This window comes from Chlorocebus sabaeus, chromosome X (assembly GCF_047675955.1).
Source record: "Chlorocebus sabaeus isolate Y175 chromosome X, mChlSab1.0.hap1, whole genome shotgun sequence".
NCBI classification, from domain to species: Eukaryota; Metazoa; Chordata; class Mammalia; order Primates; family Cercopithecidae; genus Chlorocebus; species Chlorocebus sabaeus.
In genome coordinates, this window is record NC_132933.1 from 114,053,018 (window position 1) to 114,073,330 (window position 20,313).

Consider the following 20,313-nt stretch of genomic DNA (forward strand, 5'->3'; position numbering starts at 1 on the left):
CTGAGTATGCCATAGTTAGCATTTTGTCACAATCTCATTTTTTAAAGCATCTTTAGCCTTGCATTTGGAAGAAGTAGAGCACAGGGAAAGTTGAGAATACTAAAGAATACCTTTTGTTATGTTCTCATCATTTCTACATCTTTAAGAACTCTGAACTGTATACAGAACTGTGCATTCAATTTCAATATGGTAGATGAGAAAAGGGCAAGACACATCATAGCTGTTCTTACCACATAGAAACTTCTCAGGTTGATTATTCCTAGATCCTTAGGATTCCAGGACTTTCTTGTACCATCAGCATAGAAGGAACAATGAGAATGTTCGTTCTTCACTCTATCCTGTTAAAGTGTGTCAGCTTGGTTAGTTTCAATTCTGAAATTAGATTCAAAGTTTACAAATTATAACACCAAATTAACATAGGGAGAAAACACATAATTATCAATATTTCATATATTCAAGTCCTAATAACAAATCCATGTATATACATATACATAAGGGTTGTAGCTTCATTTTGTTGAAGCTACAGTGTCATAAATGCATTATCCAAAGGACAGGTTCAATACTTACATGCCCAAGTCTTCCATAATTTACTCCTCCAACCTTAGTAATGAAGAAAACTAGACCTAGACAAGGTACAATGAAGTCAAGGCGAGTTCACCTACATCATATTAGACAGTCTGGACAGAGTTAGTACACAAAAGATATAAGTCTAGAGGCACATACAACCTACAAGTCCTTCCAGCTATAGAAGATCTTGATAAGAATAGAAAAATAATAAACCATTAGGAAGATCTGGAAAAGGATATTGCAGAGCAAAAGAAACAAAATTTGAACCAAACACATCACTAGAGAGTCAATAAATGTAATTCCAAACAAGGAACAAAACAGGCATGCCAGAAAGTTCAATTACTGGCATAGGGCAAAAGGTTCAGGTAATCACAATGAAAAGACACAACAGAGTGAAAGAAAATAAGAGAGGAAATGTTGGATAGAGAAGACAAAGACAACATAATATAGGCCAGGCGCAATGGCTCACGCATGTAATCCCAGCATTTTGGGAGGCTGAGGTGGGTAGATCTCTTGAGGTCAGGAGTTCGAGACCAGCCTGGACAACATAGTGAAACCCATCTCAACTAAAATACAAAAAAAATAGCTGGGCATGGTGGCGCATGCCTGTAATCCCAGCTACTTGGGAGACTGAGGCAGGAGAATCACTTGAACCCAGGAGGCAGAGGTTGCAGTGAGCACAGATCATGCCACTGCATTCCAGCCTGGGCAACAGAGTGAGACTCCGTCTCAAAACACACATGCACACACACACACACACACACACACACCACACACACACACAATATAAGCATAGCTGATGTTTCCAAAGAGACCTCAACAAATGAAATAGAAGAAATTCAGTTGTAATAAAGAAAATTTTCCTTGACAAGATATATTCATCTGCAGATTTAATAAGCGCACTATATACCAGATAAAATTTATGCAAAACAGTTGAAAAACAAGTTAGTTGCATTTTTCAACTTCAAAGAAGAAGAAAAAAAGTCTTCAAGTGTCCAAGCAGGAAAAGAAGTCACCAAAAAGATGGTGGCTGCAGGAGAGGAGAGAATCCAACCAGCTTTACAGAAACATTCCACTACAGGAGACAATGGAGCTGGAAGAAAGAACGTATGATTCAAAAATATTATATTACTCAAGTAAAAAACAATAAGCAGACATTCTCAAACATGAACTCAGGGTTTTTCTTCAGAAACTTACTGGTAGAAGCCTGCTAACAAAAAAAAGTAATTGAAATGAGTAATCCAGGAATGGAGAAACCCTGATGAAGAGATTCATGGTGAGTTTGAATCAATTGAAATGCAGAAGTAAGATAAAACAATGTAGATACTGGTTGCAGAATATAACGTAAATATTTTAAACCCCGAGGACGAAAAAATAATGCAAGCGACAAAATTGGAAGATGGGGGAATGAAAAATAGCAGAGCTAACCAACTTTCATTACAGCAGGTCAATCAATGATGCCTAAAACCAAATTATGCCATTTAAAAACTAAAGACACAAACATGTTAAAACTTTACAAAATTTTTTTTTCTCAATTTAAAGAGGTCTTTTAGGAACTAATACGTTCCATAGCAAAGCGTCTGTTTTCTAAAGTTCAGTATTGCTTTCAGTGTAATTTCAAGTAAAATTAATTTTAACATTTCATTTAAAGTAGTACGTATGATAATTTTTTTTTCTTCATCTGGGTGCAAAGCGCTAGCTACACAGGTGTGTTCATCTTGTGAAAAACTGTTGAGCTGACACTTATGTTTGATGTATCTTATAATCTTTTTTTGCATGTGTCTTATAATCTTATACTTAAATAAATTTTTTGAAATTCCATTCACGTAAAATTCTAGGAGGCGTGGAGAGAGGGGGTAAGAGAGTCAACAGTCTGATGCGGTGACCTGGTTTGGAATTAAATGCTCTCAGTATTGCATAAAAACATTTGTGAGCTCAACTTAAATGGGAATAGGAAAGTAGTAAGTTCTCCAAATTTTGAATGCTGGGGGCAGAAACCGTTGTTTTTGCTCTCTGCTCCTGTCAACTGCAGTTTAAGAAATCCAGTGTTGGGAGCTTCCAAGTTTTAGTCTTGGAGAGGAAATTCTATTAAAACAATGTTTTTCTGTAACCCCCCTAAATACTGTTTCTAAAAGCATATTTGCAAAGCACATATAGAGATGGCTATTCACCTTTGTTATTATGATCTATAGCTGATGATTCAAAATATCTGGAAAACTTATATCTACTCTACTTTCTTTTTTTTTTTTTTTAATTTATTTATTATTATTAAACTTCAAGTTGTAGGGTACATGTGCACAACGTGCAGGTTTGCTACTTATGTATACTTGTGCCATGTTGGTGTGCTGCACCCATCAACTCGTCATTTACATCAGGTATAACTCCCAATGCAATCCCTCCCCCCTCCCCCCTCCCCATGATAGGCCCCGGTGTGTGATGTTCCCCTTCCCGAGTCCAAATGTCCATCAGTGACAGATTGGATTAAGAAAATGTGGCACATATACACCATGGAATACTATGCAGCCATAAAAAAGGATGAGTTTGTGTCCTTTGTAGGGACATGGATGCAGCTGGAAACCATCATTCTTAGCAAACTATCGCAAGAACAGAAAACCAAACACCGCATGTTCTCACTCGTAGGTGGGAACTGAACAATGAGATCTACTCTACTTTCTATGAAGTCTGTAGTACTTTACTAAAGGTGGAAAAAATCATGTCAGTGGAGTTGTAAGAGTCTCTGTATGCCCTCATCGATACCCTAAGTCTAGTCAGAGGTATACTTACTTATCTACAGTGTATATTCTTTTAACCACACGACTGTACAAAGATTAGCTTTACCAATTTGGCCTGCAAAGATTCGAGTTTAGATCAGCATTAATCCTGGGCAGTCCAAAATTCAACTGGGGCACATGATTAATTTCCTTGTTTCCTAAATAGTTTCACAATTAATAGAAATTTGGAAATAAATTTATGGGCAGGCCATTAATAGACACCTTGAACCTTATTATAACTATCATTTTGTTTCTAGAAAAAATATTAAACAAGGAAACATATATTTTCCATCTCTAAGGCACAGAGTGTCTTGCATAATTTTATTTTGCACAAAGTGGATGATTACCTTGGCTGGAAGTATAAGGTGCTTGTTTGTGGCATAGGGCTCAGTTAGTAATGTTTGTCATAAATGTTTATTTGAGGCTACACGGTGTCTATCAAAATGACCTCATTAGTTTCTACAGAAGAGACTCAAATATCTTTCCAATCTTGATCTAAACTATGAGTAAATGTAAACACAAATGCTGAGGTGATTCACATAGTAATTAGATCTTGGGTTTTCGAAAGAACAACCACAATTTATTTAACAAAAAGTCTATCCCTGCAGATCATATGAAACAGAAAAAGGAAGTGTGATAAGTAAAAGAGAAAAAGAGCAGCGTAGCCAGGTATTAAAACACATCACTCTCATTTAGTTTCCCAAACTAGAAGGAGATTATCTAAATTATTGGAGGCAGAATCCAAAATACTCCAAATTGATGATCCTTGGGAGTTTATGAAATATTAAATTAAAAAATTAAATTAGTTTCAGACATTCAGCTACTGAATGTAGCACATTCAGCTTTGTTATATCCAGGTTGAAGCAAATTAGATGCCATTAAAAATGGTCAGTTCAGCTGCTTTTATAAATGTTGTTCTTGCCTGTTATATCCAGGTTGAAGCAAATTGGATGCCATTAAAAACGGTCAGTTCAGCTGCTTTTATAAATGTTGTTTTTTACCTACTGTAGGGACCATAATTTTAATGTGTTCAAACAATTGGTTCGAGTGCTTCACACGTGTACCATTTGTGTAATTTTTCCATGACAGAAAAATAGAGGGCTTGGGTTTTTACTATCTAATGTCACGTTCATTCAAAATTCTATGTTTTATTTATTCAAGCACAATGTATTTATTTGCCTTCCTTCTAGAATATCACCTTCAACCTACCTTTCTGAAACAGTTTTCCTTTCTTCTCCCCTCTCTTTTCCCATCAAAAAGGTCAAAAATTGAAAAGGGAGGAATGGGAAGATAATGCAGTCCCAAGCCCCTAATTATTTTGGAATGCTCCGTAATCTACTCAAAAAAGCAAGATGTACAAGGAGGCCAAGTTCACCTACAAGATACTGTCTAAGGCCATATAATAAATTAACAAAAAAAATAATAAATGAACCCACCACACATTGCAAAGTAAGTGACTAATTCTAGAATTATGACAGCATTCATATAAAGGCCATAAAACATCTGAGTAGATTTGTGTTAAAATATCAAAGTTAGGTAGAAGTAAATCATCTCTAACAGACATTCTATTTATTTGAGAGGATGGGCTGGCAGCCCACGTAGTATAATTAACAAAGCAAAATGTCTGGAGTCAAACCCATCCCCTATACCCTCCACCCCCATGTAAATTACCTCTCTGCCACTTCCTAACTTGTGAGCTCAGAGAAGACATGTACTCTGTAAGCCTCAGTGTCTTCACCTTGCAGAGTTTATGGAAAAATTAAAGATGAGGTGTGCTTCTTGTAGAATATCAGGTGCATGGTAAGCAGTAAATATTAATATGTTCCCTGGCTGAGATACCTTTTTAATGTATATTGTATTAACATGCATCATGATGCTATTTATGAGAATCGTGATTGAAAATAAATACCTATATATTTTTGCCGCTCATCTATCTTTTGTAGTGTGGAACCATGATTGGGACCTTGAATCTTTTCTACTTTCACTTTTCCACTTGGAGATGCATGAGGTACAGCCTGCCTTCCTTCCTTTGTCTGCCTTCCTTCCTTCTTTCCTTCCTTCCTTCCTTCCTTCCTTTCTTTTTTCTTTCTTTCTCTTTCTTCCTCTCTTCCTCCCTTCCTTCCTTCCTTCCTTTCTTTTTTCTTTCTTTCTCTTTCTTCCTCTCTTCCTCCCTTCCTTCCTGCCTGCCTGCCTTCCTTCCTTTGTCTTTCTTTCTTCCTTTCTTCCTTTCCTTTTCTTTATGAAGCCTCACTGTAGCCTCTTGGAAACTTTATACGTCAGCACACATTCTTAAATAATCCACGAATTCCTAATTATACATAATCTGAGCATTTGTAACACTTGTGGCCTAAATCTCTCAGACTATATAGGCTGATAAGAGTGACATGTGAAGAACAAGTCATTTAGAAAGAATTTATAAATTGGAGGAGAGAACATGAGCCATGCAGATTACCTGGGGAAAGAGCAGGCCAGGCAGCGGGAAGAGCCAGTGCAAAGCTCCTGAGGCAGAGGCATGCTCTGGGGCCAGAACAGAGTGAGGGGGAGAGTGTTAGGTGATGAGGTCAGATCACATAGGAACTTGTAAGTTATTTTAAAGACTTGGGGTTTTAATGGGGAGATGGCAGCATTGAAATATTTCGAGGAAAAGCATGACATGATTTCCTTTACATTTTAAAAGGAGACCTGTGTTATTATCTGAGTTGAGAATGGACTTTAGAGGAGTAAGGATAGGAGGTCGATGAGTAGTTTGGAGGCCACTGCAATAATCCAGGAGAGATGGAAGTGGCTTAGCCAAAGGTAGCATCAGTGAGAAGTGGTTGTGTTCTGTGCATATTTCGAAAGTTGAGCCAGTACAATTTGCTGGCATTTTATTTAGGTGTGAAAAAAAGGGATTCAATGAAGTAAGTTTTTTACCCAAGCAACCAAAAGATAGTTAACACTGAGCTGGGAAAGCCAGATAGCATAGCATATTTGTGTGAGAAGATCAAAAATTCTCTTTTAAACATGTTAATTTTGAGATATTTATTAGACATCAAGTACAGACACTGCCTAGGCATTCAGATATAGCTTCTGAATCATAGTGTTTTTAAGGTGTTGCCCTAAATTCTAGTTCCAATAGCATTCAATGGATCAAAAAGGGTTTTCATTATAAAAGATCCACCACCAACAATAAATATCCCTGGTCTCCTCGCCAGCTTCATCATCTCCCTCCTCCCCTTCACAGCCTGCCTTCTCCCAGAGCTGTCTACAATCTCTGTCCACCTTCTGTTCATTCTTTAACCCACCCCACTCTGGCTTCCAGTGCCATTGCTCCATAAAAATTGCTCCTGCTGATGTTACTAGCCACTGTCCATGTTGCCAATCCACCTTTCGATTCTCATCATACTTGACATTGCCAGCATTTGACACTATTAACCTTATCTCCATTGAAATGTGCCATTTCGTTAGCGTCCATGTCCCTATACCCTTCTAGTTTTCCTCCTTTCTCTCTTTCTCAGTCTCCAGTGTTAATTTATCCTTTTCTACCCAATCTTTAGATGTTGGAGCTCCTAAGGATTCTAAAAACTCTTAGACCCTGTTCTCTTCTCAGTTTTCACTTTTGCTCTGGGCAATATCATCCATCCATGGTGTCAGATGCTATCCATATATGGTTGGCTCAAAATATGTGTCTCTAGCCAAAATCCTTCTTCTTAGCCTCTGGTCTATCTATTCTATTTCTCCACCCACCACCCACCCCGACCCCCTCCCCCACCGCACAATCCTCCACATTGATGCCTCTCAGACATTCAGACCCAACATATCCAAAACCATACTTTCACCTTGACAAACCTACTCCCCTTCACTACTGCCTTTCTCATGAAATAGCACCACTATCCAGCCAGTTACTCATGCCAGAAAACTTGGAAGCCATCCTTGACACTTCTCTCTCCATTTTTCATATCCAGTTAGTCATCAAGTCCAAAACCCGTCTCAAAACTGTCACCTTCAACCCCCTTGCCTTTGTCTGGTATCCTCTTCTTGTTTTGTTTGTGGGCAACTCATTCTTGTCTTTTAGGTCTCAATTCAGAGGGTTCTTCCCTAATCATACTACCTAAGACAAATCTCCATCGGCGTGACTCCATACTCCATTACCCTGTTGATAGCCTGCATAGTATTTAGCATAATCAGTGATTATTAATGTGCCTATTTGTTTATTGTCTTTCCCCAACTAGAATATATGAAGATAGGCACCTCGTCTGTTTTATTAACTGCTATATACCCAACATCTATTAATAGTATAAGGCCTGATACACTAGATACTTAGTAAATATCTGTAGGAGGAATGAATGACGTGTTTCTGCATTAAGTGTAATTTGATGCTGATAAGCAGATATGTTCTACAATATAATAACAAGTTTGAAAATTAGGAATTATTTTAGGCAAATGACTTGATAGCAGCTATTGAAACGATTTTACAGTTTTTCCCTTTTGACCAGTTTGTGTGGCCAATTTTATTAATAGACTACCTAATATTAAATCATTCTTAAATTTCTAGATTAAACATTGTTTGGTTGTTGAATATTATTTTTTCCATGTATTGGTGGATTCTATTTCTCAAACCAATATGACACACATAAACCTCACAGAGATGCTTAAAACACCACTGTAGCCCAGTTACACTAATGAATATTGATGTAAAAATATAGACAATAGAATTTGCCGATACATTAAAACTTAAACTTCCCAAGAGTAAAAAAATGTTGGGGCTGGAATTTTGCAAACTGCATTTTCCAGACTCATTTGCCAGCCAGCCCCTGGTTAAGTCCTGGTAACAGGAGGAACAAGAGAGAAATTGGAATGTGAGCAGAGAGAAGATGGACTTTCTTTACGTTTTCTGCTATTCCTGTTAGCACTGGGAGTCCACTCCAGCAGCAGCAGGTGGTTTCAACCTGCAGCTTCTTTGGTTCTCTAAGAAACAGCCTCATGGTATCCCCTAAAACCTAGCAGCAGCAATAGTGTAATGCTCTTCCTCAGATGTCTGAGTCCCAGTTCTGAGCACAGAGACAATAGCAGCAGATGGGAGGGTCCATCTTCATGAGTCTGAGCATCAACTTCCCAGGGCCTTTTCTTTGAGCTCTTAGATTTTGGTAATACCAGCCTCTTCCTTCTTGTTTCTCCAGCCCTAGGTAGGGGTGGTAGCTGCTTTTTACAACAAATATCTCTGCTTTATCTCAATTTCTCCTTTGTGTTCTTTCACCCCTCCAAAACCTATATAATCAATTCCCCATATTAAGACCTCCCTATTGAAATACTGAAGTGGTTTCTATTTACTTGAAAAGACACTTAATAACACAACTTTGGTTATTAGTCTGTTCAGTTTTTTAAAATCTCTTCTTAAGTCAAGATGGAGTTTCACTCTTGTTGCCAAGGCTGGAGTGCAATGGTGCGATCTCGACTCACCACAGCCTTTGCCTCCCAGGTTCAAGTGATTCTCCTGCCTCAGTCTCCCGAGTAGCTGGAATTACAGGCATGTGGCACCAGGCCTGGCTAATTTTGAATTTTTAGTAGAGACGGGATTTATCCATGTTGGTTAGGCTGGTGTCGAACTCCCGACCTCAGGTGATCCACCCACCTCCGCCTTCCAAAGTGCTGGGATTACAGGCGTGAGCCAGCACGCCCGGACCATTTTAAGACGTTTTATCTTCCTAGAAAATTAACCACTTCATCCACAGAGATGTGCCAGATATTTTCATCTAGTTCTTTCAAGTTTCTCTGTTTATATTATGATAATCCTAATCTCATATGTAGATTTTTATATTTGTTCTCATATTCTTTCTTTTTTCTTGTTTAGTCGATCTGATGTTTCGTCTTCCTTCTGAAAAAACACAACTGTTTTGGAATTTATTTATGAACTTGCCATTTGTTTTAATTTATTTTTCATTTATCTTACTATTTTTTTCTTTGACTTTCCTTGCTGGTTTTCACTGTTCTATTTTTAGCTTCTTAGGTTGATTATTCAATTCATTTGTTTTCCTCTTTCCTGTTTAAGTCATAAAAGTGTTTAAGGGTGTGACTTTTTCTTTGATTGTAGGTTTAGTTGTGTTAATTATTTTTCTTTAGATAAACTCTATTTCTGACTTTAGTATCTTTGGCCCAAGAATTGTTTTAGAGAAAGTTTTACAAGTTCTATATAGTTAAGTTATTTTAGTTTCTATGTTTGTTATTAACTCAGATTTCATTATTTTGTGGTCAGCAAATGTAATCTGCATGACTTTTACCTTTAGTAATTTATTAACATTATCTTTGTTTATGCCTTATAGTATCAATTCTAATACATAACCTTATTTTACTGCCCATTTTATTGATTCTAAGATGCATGAAAGTCTCTGAAATGTGGCACCTTATCAATAATTAATGACATTTTACAGTTGTAATTGGCAGCATTTTTACTTTCTTAGTGCAACATAAGATAATGTTAGGCCTTGCAATCTGATGGCAGCTTAAATTTAATGAATATGTTTTATTTAAATCATTCTAAAATGGTAACATATTTCACACCCTCTATTAAAAGAAAGTTGACAACTGTTAGGTTTTTTTCCCCCCTACATCTCCTGTTGGTTCATTAGTGTATCTTATTGTGGATGATATCTTGGAATTAAAGATATTGTTTGTTTTTTTGTTTGTTTGTTTTGCTTTATGGATACATAAAAAAGAAGAGGTATTCTGTTTTCAGAGTATAGATGACTTAGTTAGTTGGGGTTGCTATAACGAATTACTATAAACAGAATTGCTTAAACAACAGAAATTTATTTCTCACTCTTATGGAGGCTGAGAAGTTCAAGATCAAAGTGCCAGTAGGGTTGGTTGGGTTCTGGTGAGGATCCTTTTCCTGGTTTGCAGATGACCATCTTCTTGCTACATCCTCATCTGATAGAGAGCAGAGAAAAAGAAAAAAAGTAAGCTTTCTCTTTCTCTTCTTATACAGGCACTAATCCATCATGAGGGCTTCACCTTCATGACCTAATTAAATTCCAAAGGTCCCATCTCCAAATACTATCACTTTGGAAATTAGGATTTCAACATATGAATTTGGAGGAGGAGACACAAACATTCAGTCCATAGCAACAGAGTTCAATATATATTTATCTATTCAATTGATTCTCCTAATTAGGTGAGGTAAACCCTTTATTACATATTTATTTAGATTTTGATGATGGTAGTAGATGGGAAGTTGGAGGTATACTTATTGTGTCTTACTGCAGAGTAAGTCCAAATTTCCCACTTTTGGGCGCCTTATCAACTTCTCATGGTAGTTCCTTTTGGCTTTTAATGTATGTATTTTGATTATATGTTATTTGATGCATAAATGTGTTAAGTCTCTATTTGAATTGTATCTTTTATCTTTGAAAATTCTTTTTGCCATTTTAATGTATTTTTTAAAATTCAACCTTATCAGATATTAATTTTGGTGCCTTATTTTTCACTTTGTTTCCACTCGCCTAATATGTTTTTGATCATTCTTTTAATTTAAACCTCTGTATATCAAACTGTTTTTGTAGTAACTGGATTTTACCAGCTCCTACATTCCATCATTATTATTATTATTATTATTATTATTATTATTATTATCATCGTCATTTTAGATGGAGTCTTGCTCTGTCACCCAGGCTGGAGTTCAGTGGCATGATCTCAGCTCATTGCAAACTCCACCTCCCAGGTTCAAGCGATTCTCCTGCCTCAGCCTCCCTAGTAAGCTAGGACTACAGGTGTGTCCCACCATGTCCGGCTAATTTTTCTAATTTTGGTAGAGACAGGGTTTCTTCATGTTGGCCAGTTTGGTCTCGAACTCTTGACCTCAGGTGATCCACCCACCCTGGCCTCCCAAAGTGCTGGGATTACAGGTGTGAGCCACCGCGCTCAGTCACCAGCTCTGACATTCTTTGGGTCTTTTATTTTGATTCATCTCTTGGTTGGCTGGATTTTGTCATCAGGTGATTTTTTTTTTCCCCCAAGAAGACTTTGTGGATGCAGCAGTCTCCAAATTATTACACTTTAAAAATAGCTTTCTGATTTTTTTTATAACTGGACAACAGCTAGATTGACTATAATATTACCAGGTCATTTTTTCACCACTGAAATCTGAACACATTGCTCTACTGTTTTCTAAGTGTGAATAATGCTATGAGGAAGTAGGAAGTCCACCTGATTTATTCTGGTTTTGTTTTATGGATGCCCATAAGATTCAACGTATTCATTGAAGCTCAGCAGCTTCTCTAGTATTTGTCTATTTACCAGGCTAAATCAACTTTTTCCTTGAATTTGGTGTACTCTTTCAATCCACAGATTCATGTCTACCTTCATTTCCAGAAAGTATTTTAAAATTTTGTCATTGAATATTTTTTTTCTTCGTTAGGCTTCCTGTTCTTTTTTTCTGGAGTTTATTCACATTCTTTTGTCCCTCTTCCATAGCTGTCTCTTTTTTTTTCCTATTTACTTTCATTATTTGTCCTTTTCCAATTCATATCGCATAATTTTAAACCTATTTCTGCATTACATGCTTTTGATCTTAGTAATATCTTTTTAACTTTTTGTCTTTCAAAGGCACTATGTTTTTCAACAATCTGAAATACTTTATTTTTTAAAAGATTTCTTTAAAAATCATGGCAAATATGCCAACATTTGATAAAATTGGGTTGTGGGTACATGGGTTGTTTGTTTTATTATTTTCCATATTTTTCTGTATGTTTCATTTTAAGAAAATAGTTTACTTTATTTTATTTTATTTTACTTTATTTTATTTTATTTTTTTGAGACGGCATCTTACTCTGTTGCCTAGGCTGGAGTGCAGTGGCATGATCACAGCTCACTGCAGCCTCAACCTCCCCGGGCCCAGGTGATCCTTCCACCTCAGCCTCCAGAGAGCTGGGACTACAGACAGGCACCACCACGCCTGGCTAATTTTTTTGTATTTTTTGTAGAAATAGGTTTCATCATGCTGCCCAGGCTGGTTTCGAATTCCTGGACTCAAGCGATCCAACCACCTCGGCCTCCCAAGGCGCCAAAGATTACAGGTGTGAGTCACCACACTCGGCTAAAAAAATATATTTTAAAAAGCAGTTTTAAGTTCACAGCACAATGGAATGAAATGTACAAAGATTTCCCATATGCCCCATAACCCCACACATGCATAGCCTACCGGACTATCAACATCCTGCACCAGAATGGTGCATTTGTTACTATTGATGAACCTACACTGACACATCATTATCACCCAAAGTCCATAGTTTACATTACAAATATGGTTTTTATTTTTAGTAATTGTTTTGTTTTTATCCATATTTCCTGAGTTCCGCTGGCACATCTTATAGCTCTTTCTCCGCATCTTATCATCACTTACTATCTCATCACTGAGGCATTTTCCTGTTCCTCCTTAAAAACAACCTTTCCATGTAATTTGTTTGTGATTGTACATTTCTTCTTAATTGGGGAAAGCTACCTTTTTCCACTTGCTCATTTTGGCTCCTTTATAACGCTCCTGATTCAATATATAACCCATTATACTGAAATCACAGTGGCTCGAATTTCAAAATATCTCCAGAGTATGATCACGTTTTATGCCTGCCCCTTGCAACTAGGAGAGGTCAGGTCTGGCCAATGACATGAAAGAAAAAATTTCTCTGTGGCCCTCTGGAAAAACTTTATATAAAAGGACAGACAACACTGGTATGTGTCTTCTGCCTTCTTCTATAATATTTGTTCTTCTTTTTTTTTACTGTCAGAAAAGCAGCTAGATACCTCAGGTGCAGCATCCATTTATCATATAAGGAAGATAGCAACACATATTAATAATAAAGCATGAATCTATAAGAAACCTGGGTGTAGATGACATGTACAAGCTGCTATAGCAGCCATGAACTGTCTATCTGCATACTTCTTGTTACATGAGAAAAATGAGTACCTATTTAAGCCACTAGTCAGTTTTCTGATACAGCTGAACACCATCTTGACTGATGGACGCTACGTACACAGTACATATTCGTTCCCTAGGGATGCCATAACTAACTACCATAAACTTGGTGGTTTGAAACAAAAGAATTATATTCTCTCATTTTTTCTGGAGGCCAGAAATCCAAAATCAAGGTTTCAGTGTTGGTTTCTTCTGGAGGCTCTGAGGGAGATTCCGTTCTGTATTTTGCTCCCGGCTTCTGGTGGCTGCCAGCAATCCTTAGCTTTCCTTGGCTCGTATATGCATCACTCTAATCTCTGCTTCTGGCTTTACATGACCTTCCCCATTTGTTTCTCTCTGTTCCTTGTCCTTTTCTGTCACTTATAAGGACACCAGTCATTGGATTTTAAGCCTTACTCGAATCCAGGATAATCTCATCTCAAGATTCTTACCTTAATTACATCTGCAAAGACCCTTATTCCAAATAAGTTCACGTTCTGAGATTCTGGATATATTTTTTCAGGGGGGGAGCTGGGGTGCTGTTCAACCAGCTGTACAGTATGAAATTTTAAACATACTTAAATGGGCTGGCATACATGCATTTTTATTTTAGAGTGCTTCTTTTATTTATGTGTTTATTTATGTTTAATTTTTTGCTTTATTCTTGTCTTCCCACTCCAACCTACATCATACCACCCCCATAATCCAGACTAACCTATTGTGTATCTTTTCAATTTTGTCCACAAACATCTAATCCTATACAGAGTGTGCATAAGCAGATAAACACACACACATACACAGCATCAGTTAGTTATTCTGCATAATGAACTACTCCCAAACTCAGTGACTTAATATGGCTATTACTTTTTTTTTTTTTTTTTTTTTTTTGAGACGGAGTCTCGCTCTGTCGCCCAGGCTGGAGTGCAGTGGTGGGATCTCAGCTCACTGCAAGCTCCGCCTCCCAGGTTTATGCCATTCTCCTGCCTCAGCCTCCCAAGTAGCTGGGACTACAGGCCCCCGCCACCTCGCCCGGCTAGTTTTTTTTTTTTGTATTTTTTAGTAGAGACGGGGTTTCACCGTGTTAGCCAGGATGATCTCGATCTCCTGACATCGTGATCCACCCGTCTCGGCCTCCCAAAGTGCTGGGATTACAGGCTTGAGCCACCGCGCCCGGCCAGCTATTACTTATTATTATAGTTCATAAATCATGAGATTGGAATTTGGCCACTGTTGGCTGAGTTTCTTCATGCATTTCAGGATTGACTGGGGCCTCTGGCCTCTGCTCTAGGTAGGATCTGTCAGGGGTAACATAGTTAGTGTGGCTTCACTTCTGTCTCATCCTCCTCCTGGGATCAATGGGCTAGACCAAGATTTTCCTTCCTCATGGAGATAGAGGAAATGCAAGCAGGCAAGTCCAATCACATAAGCACTTTTTAAAGTGTCTGTTTATGTAACAGCTAACATCCTATTGGCTAAAATCATAATCAATGGGTGGGGAACTGTATTTCATCTCTTGATGGAGGAAACTGTGATGTTACATTGCAAGGGCATGAATACAGGAAGTGGTACAAAATTAGGGCGTTAATTCAATCTGTCTCATGGGCAGGTATGTTAAACAAACACATATGCTTTCATCTGATCAATGTTTGCTTTACAGAAATAAGATCCTATTATGTTATTTGTTTGCACCTTGCTTTTCTCAACAACACCTTATGGAAATACCTCTAAGTCATCTTCTTTATCTCTAATTCGATTGTTAAATGGCTTCATGTTATTCCATCTTATGAATTTACTATAACTATTTAGCCATTTTTCTCTTGACGGGCATTCTTTTTTTTTTTTTTTTTTTGGCCACTTTTGGCCAAACAGTACAGGAAAAAGATTCTTGAATATCCTTACATACAGGGACTTTTGTCTTTTTAAGATAATTTCCCAGGAATAGATTACCTGGGCCAAAAAGTGTGTGTATTGTTAATCTTAACAGAAATGACCAGGACGCTTTTCAGATAAGGCTGCAATGCTTCACTTTTCCCAGCAATTTATGATACTGTTTCCTACACTGCTGCCCAGGAGAGATGGCATTTTTCTTTATTAATCTTTGCTACTCTGTTGTATATAAAGTAATATTACATTGCTTCTTCACTTTTTATTTCTCTACTCACAGATTTGAGTATCTTTTCATGTAATTGGCCATTTGAATTTGCAAGTCTGTTACTAGTCTGTGTATATGCTTTTCTCAGTTTTTTACTGAGTTGTTTTTAATTTTCTCGTCAGTTTGTAATAGCTCTTTGTATATTACAGGTATTAAACTTGTGGTTGCCTTCCGGGTGTATTTTTCCAGGTCTTTGTTTAAGGAATTTGTTTATGGTATCCTTTGTCATGTAAAAGTTTTGTCTGTAACTGTTGCTACTGTTTAAATATGTATTGAATTAAATAGTTCCAAAAATACCGGTACTGCAGCTAAGCCAATGTAAGCCATTAGGAGGTTGAATGGGAAAGGGAGGGTCTCTTTTGACACCGCCTGGAGCTTCCTCCAAATTCTCAGTGCATGCAAAACAGAACTAAAATAGGATGTTTCAATTATACCTCAACAAAATGGAAAAAGGAAAGAAAGAACTGAGAAGTCACAGGTAAAGGTCATGTGAATGAGGCCCCAACAATTGTCATCTAACAGAAGAAACCCCACTTTTGGGTTAACTAGGACTAAAAGAAAAGTGGAACCATTGTAACAAATCATTACAAACTTGGTGTTTTAAAACAACAGTAACTTACTGTCTTACAGTTCTGGAGGCCAGAGAGGTATGAAATCAAGGCATCAGTAAGGTTCGTTTTTTCGGGAGGCTCTGATAAAGAATCTATCTTATGCCTCTTTCCTAGCTTCTGGTGGTTGCTGACAATGCGTGATTTCCTCAGTTTCTAGATATACCATTCCAGTCTGCCTCCATCGTCTCATGGCCTTCTCTGTGTGTCTTTGCTGTTAGTGTTGTTGTGGCTTGAAACAGAGTCTCACTCTGAATCCCAGTCTGGAGCACAGTGGCACGATCACAGCTCACTGCTGCCTCAACCTCCTGGGCTCAAGTGATCCTCCTGTCTCAGCCTCCTTAATAGCTGGGGCCATAGATGTGTGCCACTACACCTGGCTAATTTTTTAATTTTTTTGTAGAGACGGGGTCTCACTTTGTTGCTGAGGCTTGTCTGATTTCAAATGATCCGCCCACGTCAGCCTCCCAAAGTGCTGGGATTAACAGGCTTGAGCCACCATGCCCAGCCCCTTCCACGTGTGTCTTCATATGGACTTCTTATAAGGACACCAGTTATTCCATTTAGGGCCCACCCTAATCCATTATGACATCATCTTAACTTAACAAATTACAGCTGCAAAGGTGCTGTTACCCAAATAAGGTAATAGTCTGCGAATTTTTCAGGAACACTATTCAAGCCACTACAGTCTGTCCTCTGTCCATCCCCTCAAAAAAAAATCTACATTCATTCTACATGCAAAATACCTCCCCCAAAGTCTTACCCCATTCCAGTATTAACTCTAAATCCAAAATTTCATCGACTCAAAAGCTTCAAAATCTCAAAAAGTTCTAAATCTCATTATCTAAATCAGGTGTAAGAATCGGTATGGCCTATCCTGGGGCAAAATTCCTCTTTATCTATGGACCTGGGAAACTAGAAAACAAGTTACCTGCTTCTAAAGTACAGTCACGTACTGCATAACAATGTTTCAGTCAACAAAGAACCACATATACGATGATGGTCTCAAAATTATTATGGAGCTAAAAAATTCCTATCGCCTAGTGACTTCATAGCCATCATAACATCATAGCACAATGTATTTATTACTCATGTTTGTGGTGATGCTGCTGTAAACAAACGTACTGCACTGCCAGTCATATAAAAGTCTAGCAGATACAATTATGTACAGTACATAATACTTGATAATGATAATTCACAACTATGTTACTGGTTAGTACAGTTTTTACTGTGCTATCCTTTTTATTGTTATTTTGGAGTGTATTCCTTTTACTGATTTAAAAAAAAAAAAGTTAACCTTAAAACAGCCTCACACAGGTCCTTCAGGAGGTATTCCAGAAGAAGGCATTGTTATCATAGGAGATGACAGCTCTATGCATGTTATCGCCCCTGAAGACCTTTCAGTGGGACCAGATGTAGAAGTGGAGGACAGTGATATTCATGGTCTTGACCCTGGGTAGGCTTAGGCTAATGTATGTGCGAGTGTTTTCATTTTTAACGAAAAAGTTTTAAAAGTAGAAAAATAAATATAATTTTAAAATAGAAACACAGAATAAGGATATAAAGAAAATATTTTTGTACAGCCATACAGTGTGTTTGTGTTTTAAGCTGTGTTATGAAATAGTCCAAAAATTGAAAAATTAAAATTTTTATAAGGTAAAAAGGTTACAGTTAGCTAATGTTAACTTATTTTTTTTATTTATTTATTTTTTGAGACGGGGTTTCATTCTTGTTGCCCAGGCTGGAGTCCAATGACGTGATCTCGGCTCACCACAACCTCTGGCTCCTGGGTTCAAGCGATTCTCCTGCCTCAGTCTCTCGAGTAGCTGGGATTAAAATTTTTATAAAATTAAAAATTAAAAATACAATTTTGTATTTTTAGTGGAGACAGGGTTTCTCCATGTTGGTTAGGCTGGTCTCGAACTCCTGACCTCAGGTGATCCGCCCGCCTCAGCCTCCCAAAGTGCTGGGATTACAGGCATGAGCCACCACCCCCGGCCTAATGTTAACTTATTATTGAAGAAAGAAACATTTAAAAAATAAATTTAGGGTGGCCTAAGTGGACAGGATTTATAAACTCTGCAGTAGTGTCCAGTAATGTCCTAGGCCTTCACATTGACTCACCACTCACTCAGAGCAACTTCCAGTCCTGCAAGCTCCATTCATGGTAAGCACCCTATACAGGTGTACTATTTTTTAAATCTTTTATACCATGTATTTACTATACCATTTCTATGTTTAGATACATAAATGCTTACCATGGGGTTACAACTGCCTGCAGTATTCAGTACAGTTACATGCTGTAGAGGTTTGTAGCTTAGGAGCAACAGGCTACACTCTATAGCTTAGGTGTGTAGTAGGCTGTACCATCTAGGTTTGGTTAAGTATACAACATGATAGTCGCACAATGATGAAATTGCCTAAAAATGCATTTCTCAGAATGTATTCTCAATGGTAAGTGATGCACGACTGTACAATGGTGAGAATGGCATACTATAGACTATTTCGAAAGGAAAAAAATGGTCATAGAATCTACTAGCCCCTCAGTGGAAAGCCTCATTCTAAAGGCCCCACCACTGAGGTCCCTGTCCCAGACAGAGTAGAGCAATCCACTTCTACCATCAACAACTGTCCTTACAACCTACATACATTTCTGCACATGTATAGCCAAATATGTCTATCTTTTCCTTTATAGCTTCTGTGTTTTTAACCTTGGTCAAGAGGGTTCCCCTGACCCTAGATTGTACATAGTCTCCTAATTTTCTCTAAAGATTCTAGTTGTTTAATTTACATTTGCCTTTTTATATCTTCTGAAATTAATATTTTATTTCATGGAAGATGGAATCCATTTTTATGTTTTTCGAGATGGACATCCAATTACAATATACCAGTTATTTTAACAAATTCTTACTTTTCCCCAAAATGGGTTTCAACTATGACAGTTGTCACTTATTAATTTCTCATATATACTGGGATATAATTCTTGATTCTCTACTCTTTTTTCACTGATTACTTTGTCTTTTCTTATGTCAATATCATATTGATTTGATAAAAGTGGCTTTTTGGTATGTTCCGAAGCTCGGTAAAAAGCAAATCTCCCCTCTCTGACTTGATGGTCTGAATGTCTCCTTTTTGATCCCCCAAGGAGTCCATGTGACAGTATAAAATGAGAGTACAGAGCAGCACTATCCAGTTGGTAGCCACTAGCCAAAATTAAATTAATTAAAATTAAATGCATTTAAATTAATTAAAATTAAATACAATTAAAATTTCAGTTCCTTAGTTGCACTGGTCACATCTCAAGTGCTCAGTAGCCATATGTGTCTGGTAATTACTAAGTTGAACAACTTAGAAGTTGTACACTTCCATCATTGCAGAAAGTTTTGCTGTGTAACAGTGCTGGCCTATAGTTCCTGACATTTGCCTGTTTCCAAGGATGATTCTTCCGATGTACATTCTTCCTTCGATATGTTTATTTTCTTCTCTTTTTCTCTTTTTGCAGGTGGCACATGGGGTGATGGTGCTAATATCTCTAGACAAGCCATGCAGGGCCCTTTCTTCATATTGCTCATCTTTAAAGGGTGGAAGTTCTGGAGAGGGTCACTACATAAATAATGTGAGGAGGATCTCTGATTCCCACTATGACATAATAACTGGAAATGAACTTTTTTTCTCACCATAAACAGCTATAAAACTGGGAGAAAATATCCACAATATGTATGTCTCACAAGAGACTTGTATCCAGAATTCTTAAAGAATGTTTTTAATAATAAAATAACAAAAATTCCAATTTAAAAATGCATAAAATACTTGAAAAGAATCATGGTTACCAGGGGCTGGGGTGGTTGACAGGGGGTTGGGGAAATGTTGGTCAAAGGACATAAAATTTGGTTGAATAGGAGGGATAAGTTCAAGATATTTATTTTATAAGCTGGTGACTGTAGTTAGCAATATATTGTATTTTTGAAAAATGCTAGGAGAATGGATGCAAAGTGTTCTCACCATACAAATGAAAACTATGTGAGGTAATGCATGTATTAATTTGCTATATTTAGTTATTCCACAATGCATATACACTTCAAAACAATATATTGTACAAAGTAAAGGCATAAAATTTTATGTCAATTTATAGTAAATAAATAAATGAATGAACAAATGAATAAAAAGACACTTCATGAAAGAAAATATATGACCAACAAGCACATGAAAAGGTGTTCAACTTCATCAGCTATCAGAGAAATACAAATTAAAACCACAATATGATACCACGTCACACCCACTAAATGGTCA